The following is a 26421-nucleotide window of genomic DNA, read 5'->3' as shown; positions in this document are numbered from 1 at the left end:
TTAATATTGTATTGCCATACTTGAACTCTCAATAAAAAAATAAATTAAAAAAAAAAAAAAATCTTGTCAAAGACTGAGGTCAAATGTCAGGTGCTGTCTTCCAAGGGAGCTTGCTTACTTTTCTTTCTCTGACTTTAAAGTGAGAGGATTTATACGACAATATTGATGGATACAGGGGTTAGGAAAGAGTTTCTTTTCTAGCACATGACAACATTTAAAGGAACAGTGTAAGCATTTCAGAATATATCAGAATTAGGAACACAAATGAAGCCCTATTTTTGTTATTTCTGGAATCGTGTTGGAAACAAATACTTTAATATGATCAAAATAAATCATTACACGAGGTGATTACATTTGCAGACATTATCGTTTGTGCGCTGAATACTTTTATCAGTAAAACTGTATGTCTGTGCAAATGTAATGGTCATTTCAATTGAAAATGTGTTGTCTGTCATGGCAGTGTGCTACCACACCACAAATACTCCATTCTATGCCACTCCACTCTCCTCTGCACCACTCCACACCACTGCACTCTACTCTGCACCGCACCACTCCACTTTACACCACTCCATGCCACTGTACTCTGCACCAATGCACTCTACGCCATTGCACTCTATGCCTCTTTCCCCTACCCTCTACCACTTTACTCTATACCAATGCACTCTTTGCCACTCTATTCAGCACCACTGCACACTACACCACTCCAGTCTAGGCCACACCAATCTACTCTGCACAATTCCACTCTGCACCACTGTAATCTACGCCACTCTGCAACATTGCACTATATGCCACTGCACTCTATACCCATACATTCTACGTCTATGCACTTTAACACTCAACTCTATGCCCCTGCACTCTAATCCAAACCACTGTACACCACTCTGATATACTCTGTACCACTGCACTATTTGCCACTGCACTATACACCACTTAACTCTAAGCCACAATACTCTACGTAATTCTATGCAAGTGCACTCTACCCTGCACTACTCCACTTCACTCTACTGTGAAACATTCTACTCATTGCCACTGCACTCTGCGCTATTGTACTCCACTCTGCGCCTCTCCACTTCATGCAAATGCACTCTACACAACTGCACTCTGTCACTGCAGTCTACAGAACAGCATTCTGCTCTGCATCACTGTTCTCCACGACTGCTCTTTATGCCACTCTACTCTGCAACACTCTACTTTCTGCCACTAAACTCTAAGCCCCTCTACTCTGCACTACTTCACTCTACGCCACTGTGCTTAATGCCACTGCACTCTATGGCACTAAACTCAGGCCACTCTATTCAACTCTACTCTGCACCACTCTATGCCACAGCAGTCCATGCCACTTTGCTATAACCTGCACTCTATGCCATTCAACTCTACTATGCTCCACTGCCCTCTACAACACTCAACTCTATGCCGCTCCACTCTGCACCACTTTACACCACTGTAATCTATGCCACTGCACTCTACTCTGTGCAACACTACTCTCAATCAATCAATCAGTCAGGATTTGTAAAGCGTAGCTGCATCACCCGTGAGGGTCTCAAGGTGCTGGAAGATCATGCTCATGCTGTTTGTTGTCCTATTGGATAAACATTCAGGTCTTGAGGTACTTCCTGAACGGCTGGAGTGACAGTGAGGCTTTGAGGTGCAGGGGGAGGTTATTCCAGGCCTTAGCCACCAGGTGGGAGAAGGAGAGACATCCACTGTTTGTCCGGCGGATGTGTCGGGCAGCTGATAGGGAGGGGTTCGGAGTGGAGTTTTCTGGTAGGTTGGTGGAAATTCATTTGATTGTTGAGGTCGCTGGTCTTTCATTAAGTAGTGCCTTGTATGTGTGAGTGAGCAACTTGAACTGGCATCTATTCATGATTGGTAGCCAGTGGAGTTTCCTGAGGTGAGGGGTGATGTGCGTCAATCTGGGGATGTCAAGGATGAGTCTGGCTGCTGAATTCTGGAATAGTCTAGAGTTTTGTCTTGAGTTTGGCTGCAATTTATACATAGAGGGAGTTGCCGTAGTCTATTCTGCTGGTGATGAGAGCTTGCGTGACTATTCCAGAAGCCATCTGAAGATCTTCCTGTGCATTTGGAGGGTGAGGAAGCAAGCAGAGGAGACAGCGCTGAACTTCTTCTTCATGGATAGCTGGCTGTCGAGGATGATTCTGAGGTTGCGGACAAGTTCAGCGAGTTTGGGGGTTTGGCCCAGCACAGGTGGCCACCATTCATTGTTCCAGGGGGTTTTCTTGCCTTTCTCGAAGATGAGTACTTCCGTCTTCTGTTTTGTCGGTGTTGTTCCTCCAGATGGTCACGTCTTTCATGCATCTTTCGAACTTGTCCTTGGTGGTCGTTGGGTCATTGGTCAGGGAGAGGATGAGTTGGGTGACGTCGACATACGAGATGTTGTTGAGTCCGTAGCTCTTGATGTTGGCCAGGGGTTTCATGTGTGCGTTGACGAGGGTTGGGCTGAGGGATAAGCCTTGAGGCACACTGTAAATGTTCTTAAGGAGCGAGGAGTAGAGAGGGAGGATAACCTTCTGCTCTCTTCCTGCGAGGAAGGATGCAATCCACTTGAGGGCTGTTCCTCGAATTCTGATCTGGTGGAATCTGTTCATCAGTGTGTGGTGGGATACGGTGTTGAAAGCTGCTGAGAGGTTGAGGAAGATGAGGGCTGCTGTTTCTCCATGGTCTAGCAGCATCCTGATGTCAGCGGTGGCTGTGACTAGGGCTGTCTCTGTGCTGTTGTTTGCTCTGCAGCCAGATTGGGAAGGGTCCAGAAGGTTGTGGTTCTCCAGATGTCTAGTGAGCTGGATGTTGAAGGCTTTCTCAATGACTTCGGCTGTGAAAGGGAGCATGGAGATGGGTAGGTAGTTCTTAGGTTCTATTGAGGCCACAGATGGCTTCTTCAGTAGAGGCTTCACGTCGGCATGTTTCCATTTCTGGGGGAAGTGGGCTGTGGTAATAGAGGAGTTGCGGACATTGGTGAGTTCTTTCCTGATGGGTTAATTGCCGAGGTTGAAAGTATTGTGCGGGTAGGGGTCTGCTGCGGCTCCGGAGTGGATGGATCTCATGATGGACGTCATTTCCTTCTCAGTGAGGGTGTTCCACGAGATTGGCTGGTGTGGATGTTCGTCAGTTGGTGTGATGTGGTTGATGCTGTCCTTAGTGGGGGCGCTGGGGTGCGAAGTCTTGGTAGATGGTGTTGATCTAGTTGTGAAAAAAGGTTGCTGCAGAGAGCTTGTGACAATGTGATGTTGTTTTCGGTTGCCGAAGGGTTGGTAAACTCCATGACTATGTTGAAGAGTTCCAGAACGCCTCTGCCAGACTTATTCTGGACATCACCTGCCACAGCAACATCTCCAGTCACCTAAGAGTCCTTCACTGGCTCCCGATCAACAAAAGAATCACCTTCAAGCTCTTCTTGCATGCCTATAAAGCCCTCCACAAATGCAAACCTGCATACCTCAACCACCGCCTCTCCTTCTACACACCCACCAGACATCTCCGCTCCACCCAACTGGTATTGGGCACTGTACCACAGATCTGCAAGACCTCGCTGGAGGAAGATCCTTCTCCTACCTCGCCGCAAGGACCTGGAACTCCATGCCTCCGCATCTCAGGAAATCACAGTCACTGCCTCAATTCAGGAAGGACCTCAAGAACTGGTTCTTCAACTGAACTACAGACCCGCCTTCCCTCCAGCACCTTGAGACCCAGATGGTTGATTAGTCGCGCTTTACAAAAGCCCAGACTACTGTTGTTGGAGCTGCCCTTCATGTGGGTGGATAGGGCAATCTTCTAGGTGTTCTTCAAGAGGTGGCAGTAATGGTTGAGGGTGTCTTTGAAGTGTTTTCAGTCCTCAGGGGTCTTGCTAGCACGCCATTTTCATACCTTCTGTCTGCAGACATGTTCTGTTCTTTCAGTTCTGCTGTGATCCAGTTGGGGTGTCGTGTTTGTTTCTTGGGGTTGGTGGGTTTCTTGGGTGCGACTTTGTTCTCACTTGCTGTGATCCAGTTCACAAAATTACCTGACGCTTGTTCTGTGTCTTCGGTGCTGAAGGGTAGGTAGGAGTTGTGTACATCCGTCCATCGCTGTTCTGATACATTTAACCATCTGCGCCGAGTCTTGCTGGCAGTGGTAGAGGGGTGCGAGGGGGGTTTCGAGATGACGTAGTGGATGCAGTGGTGGTCAGTCCAGGTGAGCTCCTTGGGGTGGGTGTCTTTTACTCTGTTGCTGGCTGAGAAGATAGGGTTGAGCATGTGTCCTGTGGTGTGGGTGGTGCCGGTGACAAGCTGTTTGAGTCCAAGGTTGGCCATGCTTTCTAAAAGGTCGGACGTGTTGGTGATGTTGGTGTTCTCAAGGTGGAAGTTGAAGTCTCCTAGGAAGATGTACAGATTTGATTCCATGGTGATAGGGGTGATGAAGTCAAGGATGATGTTGTAGAAGGCAGGGCGGTGTCCTGGAGTTCTGTAGGTGAGGGTGCCTCTGATGGTGGTTTTGCTGTTTGTTCGGAGTTGGAAGTTGAGGTGCTCCATGAAAGGAGTGGAGTCATCTGTTGTGGTAGAGCACTTGAGGTTCTCTTGTACTCTAGCACCACTGCACTCTACTATGCACCACTCTAATCTATGCCGCTGCATTCTATAATGCTGCATTGTACACCACTGAATTCAATGCCACTGCACTCTACGCCACTATACCCTGCAACACTCTATGCCAATGCACTATATACCACTCCAGTGAATGCCACTCTACTCGTCTCCACACACTGCCATTTCAAAAAATGACACTCTCTGCCACTACACTCTACAACACTCTACGCCACTCTTCCTCATTCCATTCTACCACACTCCACGCCACTCGCCTATATGCCACTAACGTTTAGCCATGCTGAACAGGAGCCATGCTGGTGTACATGTCCAAAACACATTGGCAAAGTCTTGCATAGGTGAGAGCTATTGGCTTTGCCAATCCTTGTTAAAGCATGTGCGCTTGTTAGTGTAAGCCAAGAATGATTCTTTATTTCACAATTTTCTCTTTCGTTTCTTGAGACATATTATTGTGTGAATGAACAGTCCATCTACATATCTAATTTCATATCTGGAAAAGTCATTTATGCACAGCGTTGTACTGAAATTATACACAGCATCATTAAAGACTGCTCACCTTCATAAAGTTGAGTACCTTCTGCCAGAAAAGTACAAGCTACAATAAACACAATGGCACCTTATCCCAAATTTGAAGTCAAGCATGCCTTATGCCTACAGCCCCAGTACCATAGGGTAAGGAACTCATGTTCATTATAGTGGGCTCCCCCTCTGAATCACTGGCCTGAATTGACCCCATGGTCACTTCCGCAAAGTCCACTAGGATGACTGTGTCACAAAGAGCTGTGGAGAACATCCCATTGGTGGCCTCTCCTTCAATCTTGTAAAATATGCAGATGAGTGGATAATTCTTCTGTCTCAGTGTCACCTACCTTGATAAGATGCGGGAAGAACACAGGCCTTCAATTTCAGTTTTAGCACCGAGAGTGGTCCACCCCTTTCACCGGTCGTCATGCACTAAAAATAAAATAACACGATTACAATAAAGGAGAAAGGTCATTGGTAGACAGTATGTTTTGAAAAAGGCAATTGCATTTTTAAAAACTCACTTTTATTTTGAATGATATGCAGAATGTATTTCTTAACTAAGCGATGGGCTACACCTTGGGTAATCATGCGCTCAATAACCAATAAATAAATACACGCAAATAGATGACAATTTATTTAATGTCGACACTAAATGATGTTGTTAGGTGGCCATGGACAGTGTAGTCAGCCTGTGCTAAACTGCTTTCTGTCAGATCTCCAGTGGATAGATGGAGTTGAGCACGATGGGTGCAGATTAGCTTTGGCTTTGGATTTTCCAGAATGGAAGTCAAATATTGAATGACTTGTAGACAGAATGTTGCTGCCTGTTTCCAAGGAGAAATCCTAACAACGGTTCAAGGTGACACAACATATATCAAACAACACAAAATAATGGAATCTAAATCATACAAATTAAGAAAAAGAGAGAAGGGAAAAGAGAAAAAATTTATATATGGAACCCATGTACAACAAAACATCAATTCATAGAAAATGTATTATTAATTTCATTAAAAATATGAAAACATAAAAAGACAATGACGCTCAAACACAGTACACGAACAATAAATCTATAATACAGTGTGTAATCAAAAAGGTGACAGAGGGAAGTGTTTGTACATAAGCAAAAGGGTTCAGGACAAGACTAGAACAACACAATGCATAACAATGCGTCCTTCATCAATTACGGCCCCATCAATGTGTCGACGACGTTTCGACTGTTGTAGACATTCACGGTCATCATCAGGACAAAGCAATAACTACATGAGCGTCCAGAACACTGAAGTACGATATCTCTTCAGTTCCGGTAATCAATCCAACAGATTTTGGTTTGTAATTTACCAAGGACTGGTCAAAGAATGAATTAATTTAAAAATGAAGATATCATATATGATGTATAGGATGATCCACACATAGAAGTGGTTTTGGAACGTTGCTTTGCATGGATTTGTATCCAAAATGCATTGCGCAGTCAAACCGATGTGTTGGTTCTACTGGACTGTGGAGCGAGGTCCTGTTACATTGTCAAGGATCACATCGACGGGGCTTGCGATGCAAAGTCCGGCGACAGAGATGTGGCGTGTTGCGGGTGATGTGTTGGTTCAGAGGAGCTGCGAGGCTGCGATGGGGAGTCTGGCGTCATCATCGAGGCCGCCATCGTCAAGAAACGTGAGGACTTGGGCTGTGGATGTGCCATGGACAATGTGTGGGTTCAGAGGACTGCAGAGGTGATGCTGGTCTTTGTGATGGATCCAAACTATGCAGCAGCAGCTCTGTGTTGGGTGTGCTCGGGGATGGGCACTCAGGAGATGAGATATGTATTAAAAAGATAAGTTTGGACCTGGCAAAAAATGTTTAATGGGTTATTTAAGCAACTGGCAAAATCGGTTCTGCAGGCCCACTAATAGCATTTAATTTACAGGCCCTGGGCACTTGTATTACCACTTTACTAGGGACTTATAAGTCAAATAAATATACCACTTGGGTATGAGCTAATATTATCATGTATAGAGGACAGCATACATGCACTTTAGCTCTGGTCAAAGGTGGTAAAATGCTCAGAGTCCTAAGGCCAGCAAAAACAAGGTCAGAAATAATAGAGGAGTAAGGCAAAAAGTTGGGGGGGAGACCACCCTAAGACTGACAGGTCTAACACAGTGTAAATGGGGATATTGTGATGACATGCCTTGTGAAAGCCTGCCTTTTCACATGGATGGTCCCTCTTGAGGAGTACTTCTAAAACCAGCAGTTCCTATAACATTATATTGTCAGAGTTGTGTCTGCAAGTCACTCTTCCTTCTCCTGTCCTATATCTAATAGCAGCAATGCCATACTTGCGCTGTCCAAGTAGGAGTACATCTGTTCTGCATGATAGAGCGCTCGCTCATAGTCACAGATGGAGTTCATTAGAATTGTGAGTCAGTAATCTCCACAAAGAAAGCACAGTTCTTCAGGCTTTCCTAAGCCTGTGAAATAATAACCAGAGTTATTTGAAGTGGGTTAGTACTTTACATTAGAGGAAAGTAAAGTTCTCCCAGAGGCCTATCAAACCCGCTCACTAATTAAGCGTGACAGTCCCAGCAGCATTACTATTTGGATGCATGGCAGAGACTCATACTCGCAAGCCTCAGTCTTCTTGCATCATATCAGCATTTCTGGCTCATCTATAGAGTTTGTGTTCTTTAATTACGAAACAACCAACATAGAAAAAGAACAGCAATGTCCATCATCCTGACCTTCTCTCCTTCAAGCTATTATAGATTTATAGTCCCCTAAATCGAAGAGTATGATACATTAACAGGAAGTGGCAGAGTTAAAAGTTTCCAACCACACCATCTGCAAAAGCTTGACTTGAAAACACCCACACCACACAGGGAATATGCCAAGCTGGAGGAGAAAGTAGGAACGGAAAACAGATTTTGGGGTTGTTAAACACCCCCACACAATTTAAACACAACAACAATAGTAAATGGATCAAAGGTGAATGCTTTAAAATCACTTCGGGCAGGTGAATATTCACCTACCTGGTCCAGAACTGCCAAGTTGCATGATTCCTGGAACCATTCCTCAACTGAGAGGGTTCATTTCAAGACTCACAGAAACACTCTTTTGGTCACAAGGAGTGTACAAGAGAGACATACTTTATGTCCCCATCTCAGGCCATGTACAGAGTCATTGGTAATATGCCTGAGGATTCTGGGCAGTTTTCATTCAGTTGTCACAGGCCTCAAAAACCCATGCTTCCTTCTTGCCACTACAGGCTTGGGTCCAGAGCTACTAACGTTTTGCATCATGGCTGTGCTACTTTTTGGTGCAGCCATGACTCAAAATGTATTTCAGAATTAACTAAGCCATGCAAATCAAGATTTTAGCAAAAAAGTAATACAACGTTGCCCCTGGGGCTGCACTGCATAACCCTGCTTCGGGGCGGGGGGAGTGGGGGTTACATGGTGGAGCATGGACAGTCTTGTACATCCACCCATGTACTTTGATGTAAACCTAAATTTACCTAAGTCTTTAAACCTGAGTTTGGATAAAAATGTGCACCACAATACTCCCAATTTCTTACTCTTTGCATGTGTACTTCAGTCTGCATAAGCCTCTAAGAATATTTTTTGTGCAGGAAGGTATGCCTTTTTGCATAAAAACTATTCTAACCACAACACAGGCATCCTTGTGTCATGGTGCAAGGGTGCGCATGTTGGTGTTACAAGGCTGTCACAAGTGCATCAGCGCAAGGAGAGACCAGAAGTGCAGAATATCTTCGTAAACATGGCACGTTTCTGCTATCTCCCTATGATGCAACGCAGAGCAGGAAGTTCCCTTGATGTTTTGCGTTACATGAAAGTGTAGTAAATCTGGGTCTGAGGTTGAATTTAGTCTTAATTTACTAAAGGGGAACCTTGCTGAACCTCCAACCCTGCGGCGGAGCTGCTGGTCTTGCTATGGGCTACCAGCTGAACCCACAAGTGGACCTCAATATTCCGTCTTCCCACTGGACAAGGTGCTTACCTATGTTATCAGAACCTTTCATCTTGCCCAGATATACACCTAACACTCCATTTTGTTACAAAGCCAGATGGCTTTCAGCTAAAAAATGTCTCTTTCATTAATTTACCAATAATCAGAGCTGGTTCAAATGTATGATCTAGCACCCATGCCTTTCTGGTCACCCTTAAACTCCTTGTGCTATGTCCAGGTTCTGATTTCCCGGTCTACTAGCATCTCACTGCCCCTTGTGATTGCCTGTCAATCAAAGGGTTTAAAAGTACCCCAAAGAGCCATCTCATATGATCAGAGAAAAACTAAAAATAAGGATGTACGCCATATCAAGTTTGTAAATAGATCTGTTGTAAAACTTTACCATTTAACTTGTTTGAATGTTTTCTTTGTTTTTGCTGCCTACCATGAAAACAGAATGTTTGTAGAGTACATTGATCACCCAGTATGGTTTGTTCTATTCATTCTAAATGCCTATTATTCTTTGGACAACTTATGTCCTTTTTTATGACATTTGTGCTAAACATGTCATGTCGCTGAGGCCAAATAAACAAATCACGTAAAACGAAAACTCACATTGACAAATTGTCGTCACATTGCAATATTTGCCATTCACCACATTCAATACCTTACCAGGGGGTTCACTCAACCATGTCAACTTCAAGGTTAACATGAGATGCTCAATAAATGGAAGAAGAATGCAATACACATATGACATCATTTATTGATCTTTGGTGTTCATGTGCTCCAGGCATACATTATCAAGAAACAAGGGGCACGATTCAGCCCTATTGTTTAAATGTAAATGCTTCTTCAGGAACTGAACCAAGTTTATTGGCAGAGGAAAGGTACCAAAGTGGTGGCTTTAGGATGCTTCGAGTGGAATCAGTAAAGGACAAGAATTGCAAAAAGTACAAGTAGAACCAGATTTATTTCCTAGACGATAGTGTTAAAATCTGGTTTGCGATGTCAACATAATCGGCGCCATCTTGTCCCCTCTCAGGCCCGCACGCTCCCTCAAGCAGTAGCCATTTTTGAAAGCGCCATGGCCCCTCTGCCCCTCCCCCCCCGCCGACCACCAGCGCGTTCCCTAGGCGCTGCAAAACATCCCGCGCGCCGGTCACCCCCGCTCTCTCATACATAGGCCATGAACCCTCTCCTTCTGCGCGACCCTGCCATGAAACCACATCCCGCACCTGGCCAACACCTCCTTTTATCCCTTACATGGTCATACATCCTTTCGGTAACCCCTTCCTCCACGCCTGATCGTCCGAACTGATCCCAGGCCATCACCTAGCCCTACGGACGCAGTTTTATTGCCCCTACTGTAAAGGAAGCACCTCACATCTAAGGGATTGCAGTAGATCAAGGCCCCCAACCCCTGTCACCCGATCAGTCGCGCTCACCCCCCGGGAATTGGCGGAATGCCCAGCTGTGTGATAGCCATCTCCTGCTGTGGGTGGGGTGGGGACTTCTACTGTAGATATGTGTGGGAACGAGCTTGAAGTGGGGATTCCGAGGATGTTCTTTCATGTATCAAAGCAATCTCAAGAATGTGCCATGTACAATAAACCGTGTAATAAAGCAATAAACTTGTGTATAAGAGGCCAGGCCTCAGAGATGTGGGCAGAGCATCTCGAGAAGATTCCCTGTGGGTCTGATCTGATGTGTTCTCCTCCAAGAGAATAAACCTTTGTTTCTTGCCTTCCAGTCTTCAGCGCCTGCCTCTTTTATTGGTAAATCATCGAATGGTATAAGAGGCGATTACCGCCGGGCAATACTTGAAAGGTTATCGACTGAAACTGCCGCTACCATTTAACAATAGAACACAACATTCACATTCACCACTTTTCTAAACTGCAACTAATTCTTCGTAGAGTGTGGAAAGGCAGCTTAAAAAAGAGTACAATATCAGGGGGCATACCAACATTCGTGGGGTTGACCTGCAAAGGAACCCTTCAACCGTTGCATTAAAAAAAATTCAGCTCATATGAAAAGGCTTTTTGAAATTAATTTGAAACGCACAAATTAATTTCATACTCTCCTATACTAATTCATCACGAATCCTGTTTGGGTTTCCGGAGTAGCATGCTGCCCGCCGAAAAGTGTTTCAACACCGCATCAGGGATAGCAAGCGCTATTTAAATGCAAACCCTTCCCTCCCCTATCCCTCCACTATCATTTTTAAATCCAAATAACAGACTAACATGTCCACCACGCAAATTAATTTCATATTTCCATATACTAATTCACCTCTAATCCTTTTTGGGTTCCGAAAAAGCGAGCTACTTGTCGAAAAAGCACTTAAATGCCTTGTCAGGAGTAGTAAGCGCTATATAAATGCAATTACAATTACAAGTGAACTAGTTAATTTACTGGAGACAAAAAACGTGGTCATTAGTCTGACCAGAGTTAACCTTCAATGGAACCTCTTGTCCTCCTGACCTCTTTATTTACTAGTATTCATCCCACATCCACTGATCATCGCATTTTCATGCACATTCCATCCTGTTGTAAGTAGCCTGACATCTGACAAACATCTACACATTGTTCACCTACAGCCCAAAGGCAAACAAACATCTGAAAGTTTTCACAACAGGATACACTGTTCTGTGAAACCGCAGTCAGGGGCATAGTTTCGGGGGTTGTTGGGGGTGTTACATCCCCCAATTAATTGTATTTTTTAATAAATAGTTGGGTACAGGAGCTTTCAGTTGGGTATGGTAAGGTGTCTCTCGGATGACACTTGGATTTTTAAACACACACTCTATCTCTCTCATCTCTGATTTGAAGGTCTTAAAACATGGTTATTTTACAAAATACTGTGTTTTAAATATCCCCTCACATGCGCCGCTTCTCAGATGATGATTGACATGATGCGCCAGTGGGATTGTCAGAAAATCTGTAGCTCACCTTCCCAGTCTCACTGAACAAGCTACACTCCAATCACACCTTGAAAAATACTCTCAGCTATCTATTTTATTAATCCTCACTGCCTCGACCATACAGAGACAGCATGTGCTCAATAATTTGTGAACAGAGCAGCTAGTCACACCCTCACAGGATCACACCATATAGATATTTAATACATCACTGTAAAAAGCAATCTGCCATATTTCCAGCTCATGAATAATTCAACTCCGCAGAGATCCAAGGGCTATAAACCTGACTCAACGCTCATATTCTTATGGTAAAAGGTAACTCCTCCCACAGCATAGAGGGAGGCCTGTCCCTAGTCAAGCCTTTTGCTGTGCACATATGGTCAGCATTTGAATATGTTTGCACATGAAACAGGCCATGCACATGGGAACTTCTGTTCAGATGTGAACTGATTTATAAAAGGAGTGGTAAGTCCTCATTTTCAATGTTTGTTCTATCACTTTTGTTGGAAATTGGATTACTGGTTGGGTGGAGTGAACTACTTAAGAAGCAAGTACATTTCTTGTGAGGATGAAGTCATAAGCAAACGCCAAATTAACCTATGCTTAACCCTGCCATTGCTTGGCACAAGCAGTCAGGCTTAAAGTATTTAAGGAGCACTTAGAACAGTAATACAGTGAAAACACAAGATTAGAAATATCCTACAGAAGAATAGAGCAAAATGTAATACATTATTTGAGACCAAAACAACAAGAATCCAATTAGTAGAACCAGAGATATGCAATTTTAAATATTGAAAATGAGAGCTTTGTAGCACAAAGTGCCATATGTGGTTATGCCGGATACAGGGACCAGGTTTGGTCCGCTGAACCAAGTACCTTAAATCCTGATTGCGGAGCGTTGTGAGATCTCGCATAGAGGATGCATCGGTCAACGCCGGCTCCAATGGATTGCGGAGCTGCGATGCAAGGTCCTGTGTCGAGGTTCCTCGCACAGCGGCAGCTCCAAAAGGCTGCGGGGCACTGCGTCGCACTGCATCAGGTCTGCTGGGACAGCAGCTGGGCTGGTAGAGCACATTCAGACCAACTTCCAAGGGTCCAGGACTAGGTGGCACCACTTGGAGGTCAAGACTCACAGCAGGCAGATTCTAGGTGGTTAGTTCAAGGTGGTGTGAGCCTTTTTCTGTCCTAGAGACTCTGATCAGGAGCCCAGGAGGCCATCTAACTAACCCTGGGAGTCACTCTGGTGGTCTTGGGTTCAAGATGCAGGTGCGGTCCTTCTCACTCAGACAGCAGAGCAGCAGGGTAGCAGTCCTTCTTACAGAGCAGCACAGCAGTCCTTCTGAGTCTTCTTCAGGTCCAGAGGCCTACTGAAGAGCTTGGTCTAAGGGCCCAATATTTATACTTGGTGCCAATCTTTTTAAATACACTGCACCCTAAGGGTGACTTAAATATTAATAAGCAATGTTTAGACCTGGCAAAGGGTTTATTTTTACAGGTCCAAAACTGCACATCCAGTTTGCTGTGGCAGGCCTGGGACATGTTTGAATGGCTACTTAAGTGGGTGGCACAATAAGTGCTGCAGGTCCACTGGCAGCATTTAATTTACAGGCCCTGGGTACATGGAGTGCTAATGTAATATCGACATATAAATAAATGAGTGGGCACACACTTAGTACACTTTCCCACTGCCAACTAATGCTAAAGTCCTAAGGACAGTAAATATCAGATCAGCAACAATGAAGGAGTAAGGCAAAACCTTTGGGGGAAGACCACCCTAAGGTTGACAGGTCGCCACAGTCAGCCTACATGCCCAGTGTCTAAAGCAACCTCTTAATTAAATTACCAAGGAGCTGATTCACAAAGAGCCTATGCACTCGTGATGGAGGCTCCACAGTCTTGAGGGGATCCTCGTACTGCAGTTTCCCATTGCGGAGATCCCGCCACGAGTAAAAAGATCCCGCCATGAATGCAGAGACTCCGTCACAAGTGCGGAGGGTCTTTGTGAATCAGCTCCGATGTTCATAATTCTCAAAAGGTAGCAGTTTTTTATATGAAAATTGCAAAGTATATTGAATGTGCAATAAAAGTAATGCTTTTGCTATTTATTTGGTGATACTAAAATTCTAAATCGTTATTGCATAGAAAATTATAAAGGATCTTGGTTCATGTCATTAAGAGCTGCAATTTTAAACTTTGCCATTTAAAATCAAAGGAAGGCTAATTATGAATTGAAATGAGCATCTTGAAAGAGAGCAATTAATGTATATTTACAATTACTTAATAGAGTGTGAAAAGATTCTTTGGTGAAAAAATAACCTAATAAAATTAAAATATATAATACTACTCAATAATCCACCTAGCCCAATACGCAAAAAGTTTTCTGAATCTCTTTTGGCCTGGAAGGAAGGAATATAATTTATCACATGCCTGTGAACCATCCTGCAAAATATCTGAGAAGGTCACACCTTCAGGTTTCACCTAGGAGGGTGACTTTACACTAATTACAAATGTCAGTCCAAGTTGTCCTTAGTAGGACAAGGTAGTTCCACTGTCCCTACATCAAGCACGTGGCCCCACTCTTGACTATGCCTATCCACCTAGTATATCCTTAAAGTACTGAAAATACTAGAGCTAAGTGAAAGGGGTCTCATGCCCAAGGCCTGAGTCCTCCGTGACCTTGGAATTAAAGCAAGACTGACATGAGACATTGGTGGCCTACGCACACCTCCCTAGATTTTACAGAGTTCACTTTGTGGGAATACTACTAATAGTTGAATAGCAGAATTAACTTACACAAATTGGGGGCTGGTTGAGGGCTGCTCCTCTTTTTGATTTCTAAGAGATGAGCTAGGCTACCAGTCATGCTTGACTAAACTCTGTCTGCCTGAACTAGATTGTTTTAAGCTCATAGCTTGTTGGTGTATTCTGCTCTTTGCTAGGGGTTGCAGAGGTCTAGACTTGAAGATGTTTTATAGTTTTGTCTGATATATTCAATAAAACCATCCTGTAAATTAACATGGTGGTGTTTAGTGTTGCTTAGTGGTAGATCTTACCACTAAAGAATATCTCATTACTGAAGAATTTAAAAAAATCTGATGTACATCTGAAAAGCCGAAAGAAAGAGCATGAATTGATGGCTGTATTGATGTGACAAATTTACAACCTCCAAGCCCTCTCAAACATTTCATTTCACCATTGCTTTTTGAGCTCCTGCAAAACTCCCCACCATGCGATTCTGTCACCTGTTTGAGGATATGGTGTTTTGCTAGGCCAGAGCCATCCATCCTGAATGTCTAGAGAGCTTTAAAACTTTTCTGAGGGCTTCCCCAACCCAGCCTTGCAAGGGAATTTCAAACCATCATATTCACTCAAGATATTATTTGAGGTGTGGCTACACATATATCTGACCTATTTAATACAATAGATCACAAATGGCGACCAGACATGTAAACATTTGCTATTTACTGGTTTGCTAGACTGAAATGGTGGAAGCAATAGTCTTGATTTTAGAGTGGAATCACTAACAATTATCGTAGAGGTCATCAAAAGAGATACAGGGTCTGGTATTTCTAAACATACAGGAGTACAAATAATGTAATCTACAGCAGATTAAAAAAATGCAAATCTGTTAAACTACAAGAAAATTCAAATATATTGAACAACAGTTTTTTGAGAACCAATTTATTTCTTTGAAATATGCATCAAATGGTATTTGTTGCAATTTGCTCCTTAGACGGTGTATGCCCGTGCCATATGTTATACTATAGATATCTACCTTAAAAGGAAGTATTTTCACTCCGATTTATGAGATTTTGGTCAATATGGTTCAAAAGTGGGAATGACAGCAAGAACACACCTTCTCACTAAAATGAACTTAATCCTTTTGAGGCAAACCCTGTTCCATTAGAGTCAACAGTACCTAGTAACGGGGGAACATATCCATTACCAGTGTTGCGTTACACTAGAAGCGATGCTTCTTTACCACTGTTGTCTGAATTTAATACCAATGGCCAGGTCTCCACAACACAAAAAGATTGCTGGTTGTTAAATATCAGTGGTTAGGTGACGTTATTTAGAATCGAAATATTTGTTTTCCATGCAGTTATTTTCCACAATCTTAAAACAAGAATGTTGACCCTCAAGGAGGAATAAAATAAGAGTAAGTAAACCGAAAGAAATGTCCTTGCACCAATTAAAAAAAATATATGGAAAAATATTTGCAAATATCATAAAACTGGTGATATTTTTCTAATCATATTTGCTGACAAAACATGTGTCACTAAGGATTTGGCTAGTCTATCTAAATTCTAAAATCTAGTTGAAACCAGCTAAGAAATGAACTCCACCCTAAAATTAGAACAGTATTCAAAAGCAGACTAGCCAGCTCTTTGGATAAGTGTTGGCTTGTCTGGCAAGTTAGGTGTTGAAGGATTTCTCACTGACTGAGGAGGAACTGAACAGTGCAATTGAAGAGGGACTGAGATCCAGAGGTAGAATCTGTTTGACTTCTGCCTTTTGTCATGCTTGCACTAACTTCACAATTCAGATCAGACAAACGTGATACTGTTATACACACTTCTTTAAGCCAACTGAGGACCATTTTAAGAATATCTTTTCCAGTCAGTAGTAGGTCTGGGGAATGAGGAATGGGACAAGAGACCGAAACGGAGACACTGGATATCCTCACCTAGACTGCTGTTACTGCTGGAGTCAACCTGCACCGCAGAGGTGCCGATATCCACAAAAAGAAAGAATTACTTAAGTATTTGAGTGAATAATACTACAGTTCCCTATTTCTACTATGATATCTGTAACACTGTGTGGGAATCTCAGTATGTTATGTTAATTCATTTTATATAATGCGCGCAGCTACCCATAAGCGTTTCCCGGCGCCAGCCTGAGAGGAACATAACCCATTCTCTGTGGTTGGTGATAAATCTATGAGTTCCTCGAGATGGAAGATAGAGATAACTTTCATAAATAAGGTATGAAAGAAGTTGACCTGTATTATGTGTTCCTATACCTACCTTCATGAAATTAGTAATCGAATCTGTGGGTGGTTTGATTGATCCTCAGTCCACATGGTTAGTCAGTTGTAACATAAAAAGTGTTCATTAGTCTTGCACTCACTCTCAAGAATATACATTCACTTCCCCATCACTAGCAATACCTTTCAAGTCAAAGTCAATATTCACTAGCTCTTCCAGTGAATAGGGGCAATAGATCCTGCAACGGATGACTCTGGTGTATAGAATGTGTAATGCTTGAAAGGATTAAAGCGCAAATCAAAGCCTAACACTTAGGTCTCTTATCTTTATCCATAATACATATAACATAATAATAGATTCTGGCTGCAGCAACTATATATTACACCTGCCAAGCAGGGAACACTCTGAACCACAAGGAAATCATCTTCAATGGATATATGATGGCTGCCACCAATGCAAACCTTGAGAGAGCCCCATGGTTCCCAGAGAAACTTAGCTCGTCTTAATTCCTCTTGCATGTTTTGTGTATTGCAGGCATGGCACCTGTGAGGCTCACACGAAGCGGTCCCTTAATTCTGAGTGCACTGCTGACCTTTTCTGCAGTGGAAGACTTGAGCACCATCAAGGTTTGGAGGCGCATGTCTCCAAACATGCCTGCTTGGTACACAGAGGTGAGCCTGGGAAATGGACCATGAGTTCCTCCTAATACTTCCTCCTGCTGTGGAATGGGCCTGGTGAAGACCCCTTCTAGTCTGCTGGACTACCTTAAGGAAATGAGTGCCTTCCATGCTGCGGAGAAGAGTGCTTGAGTTTGCAGAGGAAAGCCGGTCTAAAAGAAGAGACCAACAGCCCAACTGCTTACACGGATCAATGGGACCATAGTGAGACATTTGATGCCCTAGAGCATGGGGATGCAACTGATGTGCATGGAAAATAACCATCTATGCTGCCTGAGGCCCAGGGGTAGGATCAGCATCTATGTAGTCTTGTGATGAGAGCCCTATATCCTTGACCCGATCTGTGTGCCCCTAAATGTCACCAAAAATCTTTGAGATACATTTTGGTGTCATCCCATAGCCTGTAGATTGCATTATAGTTAACTAGATGATGCTTAAATGAACTCAGTGCTGGAAAGCACATCTAAAACCATGCAGAGACTGTGGAGCTACCAGCCTCTGAAATCCTGACTTGTAACTGACTTCCTTCGCTCTAGTCAGAAGAGCACCCATCGATACAGGAAAAAGTCAATCCAATATTTTTAAGATATCTGCTTTTAGATCTAAAATCACTATGGCATCAATCGTAAAATTGGAACCAGTAACAGTGGTTGTTGAAATATTATGCTTTGAACATAAAGTGCCTTTGCATTAAGAGGATACCAGGGTATTGGCCTGGGGATCATCTCTAGTCCCCATAGTGTGCAGACTCCCGTAACTGCATGTGAACATTGCCCTATTCACCCAGCCTTTTGTGTGCTGCAACCAGCTGTGTGAACTCTCATGGCCAATTTGGAAGGCAGGTTTTGTTTGATCATGAGAAGATTCTTGTGAGGCTGTGCAGTAGATCTTTGACATCAGAGCAGCTTTGACTCCATGCTCAGTGAAAGACATTGATACAGCAATCTTTGATGTAACCACGACAGTGTCATGTGGCTACTGACCGCTTTTAAAAAAGAACGGTGTACTCATGGTCAGGATTTTCAGATCCTGGTTTAGATCCACTGACCCAGTATCAACAAACAGCAAAGGAAAGCCTGGCATTTGACTAACACTTTTTTCTCCCTTTCTCCTCTACTCTATAATGTATTCTTTTTTTTTATTTTGACTAACACTTTTAAACAGCAGAACCCTTCCTAAGAAGTCAACAGAGAGATCTATTTAATCTTGTCTCTCTGCTTCATGTATAGTCATTTGTTTTATGTACATTAAGGTACTCAAAGTCTAACTATCTCTATTACTATGTCCTGCAATCCCTGACTGGCTATCCTGATAGTCAAGATCTTGTTGTGTGTTTCATACACACATGGAACGAGCGTTCTGAGACAAGAACACTGTGTCTGCTGAGACTTTGACCATCTATCTGTGTATGCTAAGGTAGGGGTCCACCACTAATCCCAGAGATCTTTTATACATAATCATTTAGCTTCAGTAGCAGGGGAGGGAGGTTTAGGCTACTCTCTTCGATATAATGACAGGGCTTTTCATGGTTTATTAACCATGCTAACAGTATTTTTAGTATACATTTGATTTTTACCAATTGTGGCAAGAATACTGCATTAAACTTCCTTTGTGTCTCCTGTTTGTTTACCTTATTGTGAACGAGTACAAGTGAGAGAGCGAAAGGGTGTATCCTGTTAACACGATCGCTGAGTGAGTAGAGTGTGTTGTGTTCTGGAGTGCCAATTCACTTGTTTCTTTGGTAAGCTAAGGAGGGCAAGTGAGGTACTATTGCTAGTCGGACTCGGGCTCATGGATACTGAGGTGGTATGGTGACACAGTCAATACATACTGATGTTCTATGGCCCAAGCCTAGTTCTGTTACTGAGCAGAATCCCTGCAACAATCCCAGGGCATGTACTGATCATCTACTTTGAGCCAACAGTATGTAGCCCACAGGAAGTGTTTAATTTCGTAAAAGAATAAGTGCTGGTGCCCAAATTAACTCTGCCACCTGACGCCCCCTGCCTCTTCATCTCATTCTTACAGGTTCGTTTTCATGTCTGCTTTCACCCTTTATTATTGTTTTGCCATTTTCTCTTACTCCTCCTTTCCCCTTTTATATTTTTCTCTCACTTGTTCTAGATTTAAGTTGCTTCAGGAAAATAAGTGCAATACACCACAAATGAGTGCTGGTGGGCCCCACATGTAACCAATGACTCAGAATAGGCACTGGCCCCAGGACACCAAAGGTAAGCAACTTCAAATGTTACAATTTGGTCCTGGTAAGTACTGAGTGGCCAGGCCCCCTGTAATAAGGTCTCACTTATTTTGCACAGTTGAGACAGGTGAAAACATGTGACATGATGTCTGCTTTGCCACTATATAAATGTGAGACAAAAAATGGGCAACCCAATGTACCCTTGGAGGCTTGGGTAATCTATGCGGTCAGGTAATAAATAGTGCCTTCAAGGGATTTTGTTTTATATCAAAGTTTTTAGAAAATGTACAAAATGAATTATCTTTAAACCCCAATTGGTGACTTAATACACACAAATGTCAAAAATGAATTATTTAATTATACAATGAATCTAATGCAAAACTGCACAACATTTAGCAGGAAAAAACAATTCTACACGGGTGTATACTTCATAAAGTCAAAATTTATATAAAGAAATGTCTTATATAAAAGGGTACAAAAACAATTCACATAAAAGCAAAAGTGACTGAGATAAACATTCTTTCATGTAGATCTTTCTATCATGAATACATTTGCCGTAACTCATCTCACATATTAAATAACAGGAGCAACATCATTGCAATTCAATGAACATTTCCTGAAAAACTGATGACAAAGAAAATAGGTCAGATTGTCGACGTTTCAGTCTTAATTGTGAAGGCATCTATAAGACCATCTTCAGGACGTAAGTTCTTATGTGTACTGATGACCGTGAAAAATTGGGAACATAGTTATAAGTTCCAGATTCATACTAGACAACAACCAAAGTTTATGGCATGCCAAGAATCAACATTAAATTGGTAGTGGCTGAAGTGGGGCAAACGCTCACCACAAAGTTCTATTTTCATTAGGTAGGGACAGCTGTAGTTGCAGAAGTATCAGCTGTCATATTTGTCAGGAGTTGACTGTGTCTTCCTCATCGTCTTCACTTTTGCGATCTAGTGGAAAGTGCTTTTCAGATTTAGTCTAACACTGAAGATTACTATATATTTCAAATTTATATGATTTGGGGGCATGTACATTTAGGATTTCACACAAATCCTTAAGAACAAAAATAAATAATGTATACTTCATATTTATACCTGTTTAACCATAATAAAGGTGATTGAAAGATAGTGAACATTGACATAAATCATGTACTAATCACGCATAGAAATGAGCACTGGTAAAAATAAAAAAAAGGAGATCACAGATAGACCCCATCAGACTATCTGACTATGATCAATGTAATGCAGTTATAACCACACTGTATTAACTTGTTTCAACCATAATAAACATATCTAAGCACTTGTATACCAACTTCAAATCTAGTCCAACAAAATCCTTCTAGTTAAATGTTGATTATCTATTGCTAACACACCTTATTTACCGCAAATGTACTTAAATGGCATTTCCTCTCTAAAAGTAAGTATCTGCTGTCCTAGACTGCATTGCTTTGTTTTTTTTCCTTGCACACTCCGTTTGCCTTTTTTCCAACCTCATAGCACAAGTATCTGGTTGCATAGACCAGTGATGACTTACCAAGAACTTAGAGGGGCTTACAGCCTGCCCATTGCTTACTATTTGTTCGCTTTATTGTCACACTTATTTGCTTGCTTCTAATTCTATATCTTTACTTGTCCATCTTGTATTTGACCCTTCCCTGAAGCATAAGCTCTTTAACACCTTTCTGACTGGATGGCGTCTATCCTGCCACTGTTCACTTTTAGGAATTTACTTTTTTCTTTTTGCTTATTTGCTTAAACACTCCATGAGAGTGCATGTGTTTCCCAGCTTCCTCCCTTGTGTATTCCCCAGCTGCAAGCATTGTCTTGTGTGCTTCTTACCCCACCAAACTCCCTGCCTCTTCTGAGCTTCATATTGCCTATTCACTTGTCTGAATCTACCCCTGCCCCTTAGTGCTTTACCTCATATTCTGACTTTCCCTGCCCCACCCACTTTCTGTTGAATCCCCTGAACCCGCTCCTCAGTTGCTATCCATGCCTGTCTTTTTTATTAAATCATTTTGTTTTGTTGGGGGGGGGCAGGAAGACAATTGCTGCAAGCCCCTCTGCCTCCAACAATAGCACTTTCATACTACTTCTCTTTCGTCTTTTTTTCTTAGCCTGTTGCTGGCCATGAATTTTCTAAAAATATCCACTTTTTTGCCGACAATTGGTGACAGCCTTTCATAGGTTGTGTACATACCCCACTATAAAAATTTCAAGATGTTTCATGTGACAACACGTATGCCTACCTTAGCTTCAGTGGATGATCATTTGTTAATAACCCCTAAAGAGCCAAGGTCCTGCAGGTCCCTACTCTGAAAGGACACCTCCACAGGACACCCTGAGTACAAGATCAACTCCACCTGGCATTGTGCTGAGCCTAGATCACTGACCTACATGGTCTGAGTGTGTCCTGGTCACTCAAAGTAAATATGTAATGTGCTGAAACTACTGAGGTTTCCTATCCGCTGAAGCCCTTGATCCCAAATGAGAGGCTGCAGAGGCAGGAAGGATGCTTGGGTGGATTAAAAACCTAGCTGTGAACGGCCTAAGCAAGGACAAAACTTTCCCTAGTTTTCGAATTGAGGCCACTTTTGGTGAGTTGAACATTTTCTACTGAATGAATGAATGAATTTCTAAAGCTGTCTGGGAAATAGGAGTCAGAAGGTTGAAAAGGAACCCATTAAAGAGTGAACGAATGTCCATTGTTCTCTTGACGTAGTTCTAAGGGCAATTTGTTCCAGGCTTGAGGACCCAAAAGAGAAAAAAATCTGCCTCCGGATCTAGCCCGTTTCACCCTCAGAACTTTGGCCAAGTGACCAAAGTGAAGAGCACAAAGATCTAGAGGGAGAGTAAAATTGGATTCTAGAGGACAGATACTATGGGCCAGATTGGTGCAGCATAAGGGTCAATGTCTTAAATAAAATCCTAATTCTGACATGAAGCCAATACAGATTCTTCATATGAGAAGTGATGGAAGCTTGTTTGGGTAGATGTAAGGTCAAGTGCACTCCTACATTATGAACAGGTTGTAATTTCTGCAGTAGATATTATCAGAGTCCTAAATAAAGGGCATTAGCATAATCCAGTTGAGACACCACCAAAGCCCAAAGAACTGTGATCCTAACAGAGAAGGAGAGGATTTGCAGAATTTTTCTGCCCATGCCCAGCAGTCAAAAGCATGTACCGACTACCGATATTATTTAAGTTTGTAAAGTTAGTTGTCTGTCGATCTTGACACCTTAGGTTTTTCACTACTTCAGTTTGGGCAATAGGAGATGACACCTCGTCTGGTCTGTAGCTTGTAGAACCAGAGATACAGATCTGTCCTGCCCATCTGGTCCTTCCTAAATCTGGCAGTAGGGTAACAGAAGCCGTAGGCACCACAAAAGTATCCTAATATTACGAAATGACTGATCTAAGTAGCCATATGAAAACTTATTTCTATAGACATGAAAAACTACCTTATGTGGCCAGCCAACTCCACATGCCCACAGGAGATATATTTTTACCACCCTTGCCTCTCCTAAGACACCCATTAAACTTCGGAACCATTGACATCTCGGTGCCATCTACAATGCTTACATCGCATTAAATCTAACAGACTAATGATCAAAGCTTCAGGCATGCTACCTTTAGAGTTGCAGACTGAAACCTTAAGGAATGTCATTCTTATGAATATTATGATTATTACCTATAGTTTGCACAGTTATTTGCATGTGGATTTTCAACTTAAAATCCAGACTTTCACAACCTTTTTTATATTGTTGCTGGTAAAAAAATTATTGCCACCATCATACAGTTTAATCATTATATAGAAAATTGTTATAAAGCTAACTCTTGTGTAAAGGGCACATTTTTAGTGGCACCCAACACTCCCAAGGGAAAAAGGGCAGTTTGTGGGGAAACCCAATACAGAGGCATAAACATCGAAAAAACTGGAAAATTCTAGAGCTCTGGGTATTGTCACTAATCAGGATCTATTTGATACTCCATTTACAGAATGAAAACTCCACACACCTATACCACTCGCCGGATCCTTTCGATGCCTTTGGAATAGAGTTAGGACTGACTACCCCCAACTTCAGGTATACTAACCATAGAACTAAGACCAGCTTTCATTTATAACTTGTAATAATGCACTTCCTACTGTTGTGCATCATTTTGAATTCTTCAATATACAACCAACATAGATGAACTTTGCCTGTCTGATTTCGTCCATGGCAAATCAAGATCATTCTTGGCAATTCCGATATAGCCGAACCCGACTGAACATTATTCAAGCCAAGCTTAGGGCACTAGCCACAGCTATCCTTAGGCACCCAAGCTCAATATGGCTAGCTATGTGAGGTCATGGCAAACCGAGTTATACTGTGGCTAATATCAATTAATTAAAAGCACCCTTATCTATCACCACACCAGAGCTAAAATAGTTTAGCAAGCTCAAACTTGACAAATCTTGATCAACCATGGAAAACGTAGCACACCCCCAATGAAGCCAGCCAAACAAACAGCCAATTGACACCAATAAAGGGAAGAAGATGGACAGAACAACCATGCCAAGCCCAGCTATACCTCAGTAAGGTCAGCTGAACTGTATTGGACCCAGCTCAACCAGGGCAAGTGATTAGAGTTAATAAAATCTATGTAACATTTTTCTACTAAAACAACAACACTGCACGTGACAGAACTGTATTTTTCTACGCTTGACATGAGTCGGTCCGGACCAGGCCTTGGCTCCATTTTTTTTCTTTTCTAATGCTGCCATCATAATGTGTGTGTTTTATTTCTCTGTTCACCAAATACAACCAAAGGTTACACTTGTAATGCTTTGTTGACATACTGTTCGTGAAGAAACATGGCGGAAGCTTTTGTAACATTCAAGGTTTCATCCTGCCAGTAGCCCCTTACTTGTATGACTTCCATTGATTTGTAACTAGATTTTACTGTCATATCCAAAGACATCAGGTTAGAATAGGATACATGAATATGCAGCTAGTGGCTAGTGTTAGAACGGAAGCATTAGATATTATTGCATTATTCTGTATTATGTTGTGCTAGTTCAATAGAGTCACTAAATCACCTTATGTGGATTTCCACTGATGTCTAGGGTAAATGTGGCTATTAAAGTTGTAAAATCTGGAGGGGAGGCAGTCTTCTGACTCCCTGACTTTAGAAGCAGAATCCTTATTGGTTCATTTAACTCATAACTTAAAATAGTTTGCCTTGACTCCATGTATTTACTGCTCCATTTGATCGCGCCGCATGCTAATTCCCTATACTGATTTAATATGCAATGTTGATTAATTCCGACCTTTTCACTTCTAGGTGCCCTTTAAATTAATGCAATAAAACTTCATGGTATAAATTTTACTTCTGACTCTTGGGGATGTATTTCCTTGAAATGTTATTTATTGATCTTGTGTTTGGGTCCTGATTAGGAACACATTGCCTCATACGTGCTGCGGGTTTAACACTGTCCCTGATCCTGGGTAGGCACTTTATTTGGCAGGATAGCGCGTCACCAGAAGCTTTGATGAGCTCTAAGCTGTGTGGAAAACATTGCTTAATAATGACGAAGACAACTTAGGCTAATATAGCTTGATTGTAGACATCCCAGATGTACCAGGGACAACCTATTTAAGCAACTTACTCCCCTTGTCAGCCTATTCCAATATTAGATCGGCTCAAAAACCTTTACACATTCTCTGTGGTATCCATGTGTAGAATGCAGTGTGTTATGGAAGCCTACCCGACATTATCCCAAAAATTCTTTATTGTTTTAGTTAAGTAAAACAATAACAATGTACTGTAGATAATTATACTAAATTAAAAAGAATCGTATGCAAAATTTAAAAACATCAATTGATTTAAAGTGCAGTGGCTACATAGCTCAATTAAACGTAAAAATTGCAAAATATGGAAAAAAAGTTTTTTTTTAACTGAAACAGTCTCAGCGGGGACTAAATAGCCTTACCGCCTCAATTCATTGGACTTTTTAACATATTGATGTAAAACTATTATAACTAATCAGAGCAGAAAGAGAAACCACTGTAAATCATGTGGACTCCAAATTTCTATTCTGTAACTCTCCTCAGGCCGGACTTTGGTAATTTTTCAAACAAAGTTAAAAATTTCACCAGGTTACAATTGAGTTGTGGTTCATTTCGATCAAGACATTTTAATATTGCTGCTCTACAGGTGCTAATACCGCTTATATTAAAATGTTTTTTCAATAATAGAAGGTTACATGGTTTCAAAATAGGGCAGACACAAATTTGGTGAATTAGATCCTGCTTCAGTAGGATTGGTAATGGTGCCAACGCCTTTGCAGAATCCCGGCCGGTTGAGAGGGATTTTGTTGTTGGTCTCTGACCAGTCTAGCCGATCCGATAGAATCAAAGATGCTAAGTATTTCGCTTCTGTGTCAAGTAAGGCAATCATTCGGCAGCTGGCTGGATCCGTTTGATCCCCTCCTTTATATACTGGGTTAATTATCGACCCACTCCAACTCTCGGCAGGCTATTTGAATTACCCGCCTCATGAAAAA

At 42.2% G+C, this 26421-nt stretch overlaps 1 protein-coding gene across 9 annotated transcripts in view; it reads right to left on the bottom strand.

Moving 5' to 3' along the window:
- LINGO1 (leucine rich repeat and Ig domain containing 1) overlaps positions 1 to 26421 on the bottom strand; it is a 3568664-nt gene that overhangs the window by 1339170 nt on the left and 2203073 nt on the right. For all 9 annotated transcript variants that reach the window (XM_085643857.1, XM_085643861.1, XM_085643859.1 and 6 more), the window contains one exon: positions 5468 to 5552. The gene's annotated coding sequence lies outside the window, so the exon portion shown is untranslated. The remainder of the gene's footprint in view (positions 1 to 5467; positions 5553 to 26421) is intronic.

This window comes from Triturus cristatus, chromosome 3_1 (assembly GCF_964204655.1).
Source record: "Triturus cristatus chromosome 3_1, aTriCri1.1, whole genome shotgun sequence".
Taxonomy (NCBI): Eukaryota; Metazoa; Chordata; class Amphibia; order Caudata; family Salamandridae; genus Triturus; species Triturus cristatus.
The sequence above is the reverse complement of the archived record's forward strand: the minus strand, read 5'-3'. Positions and strand labels throughout refer to the sequence as shown.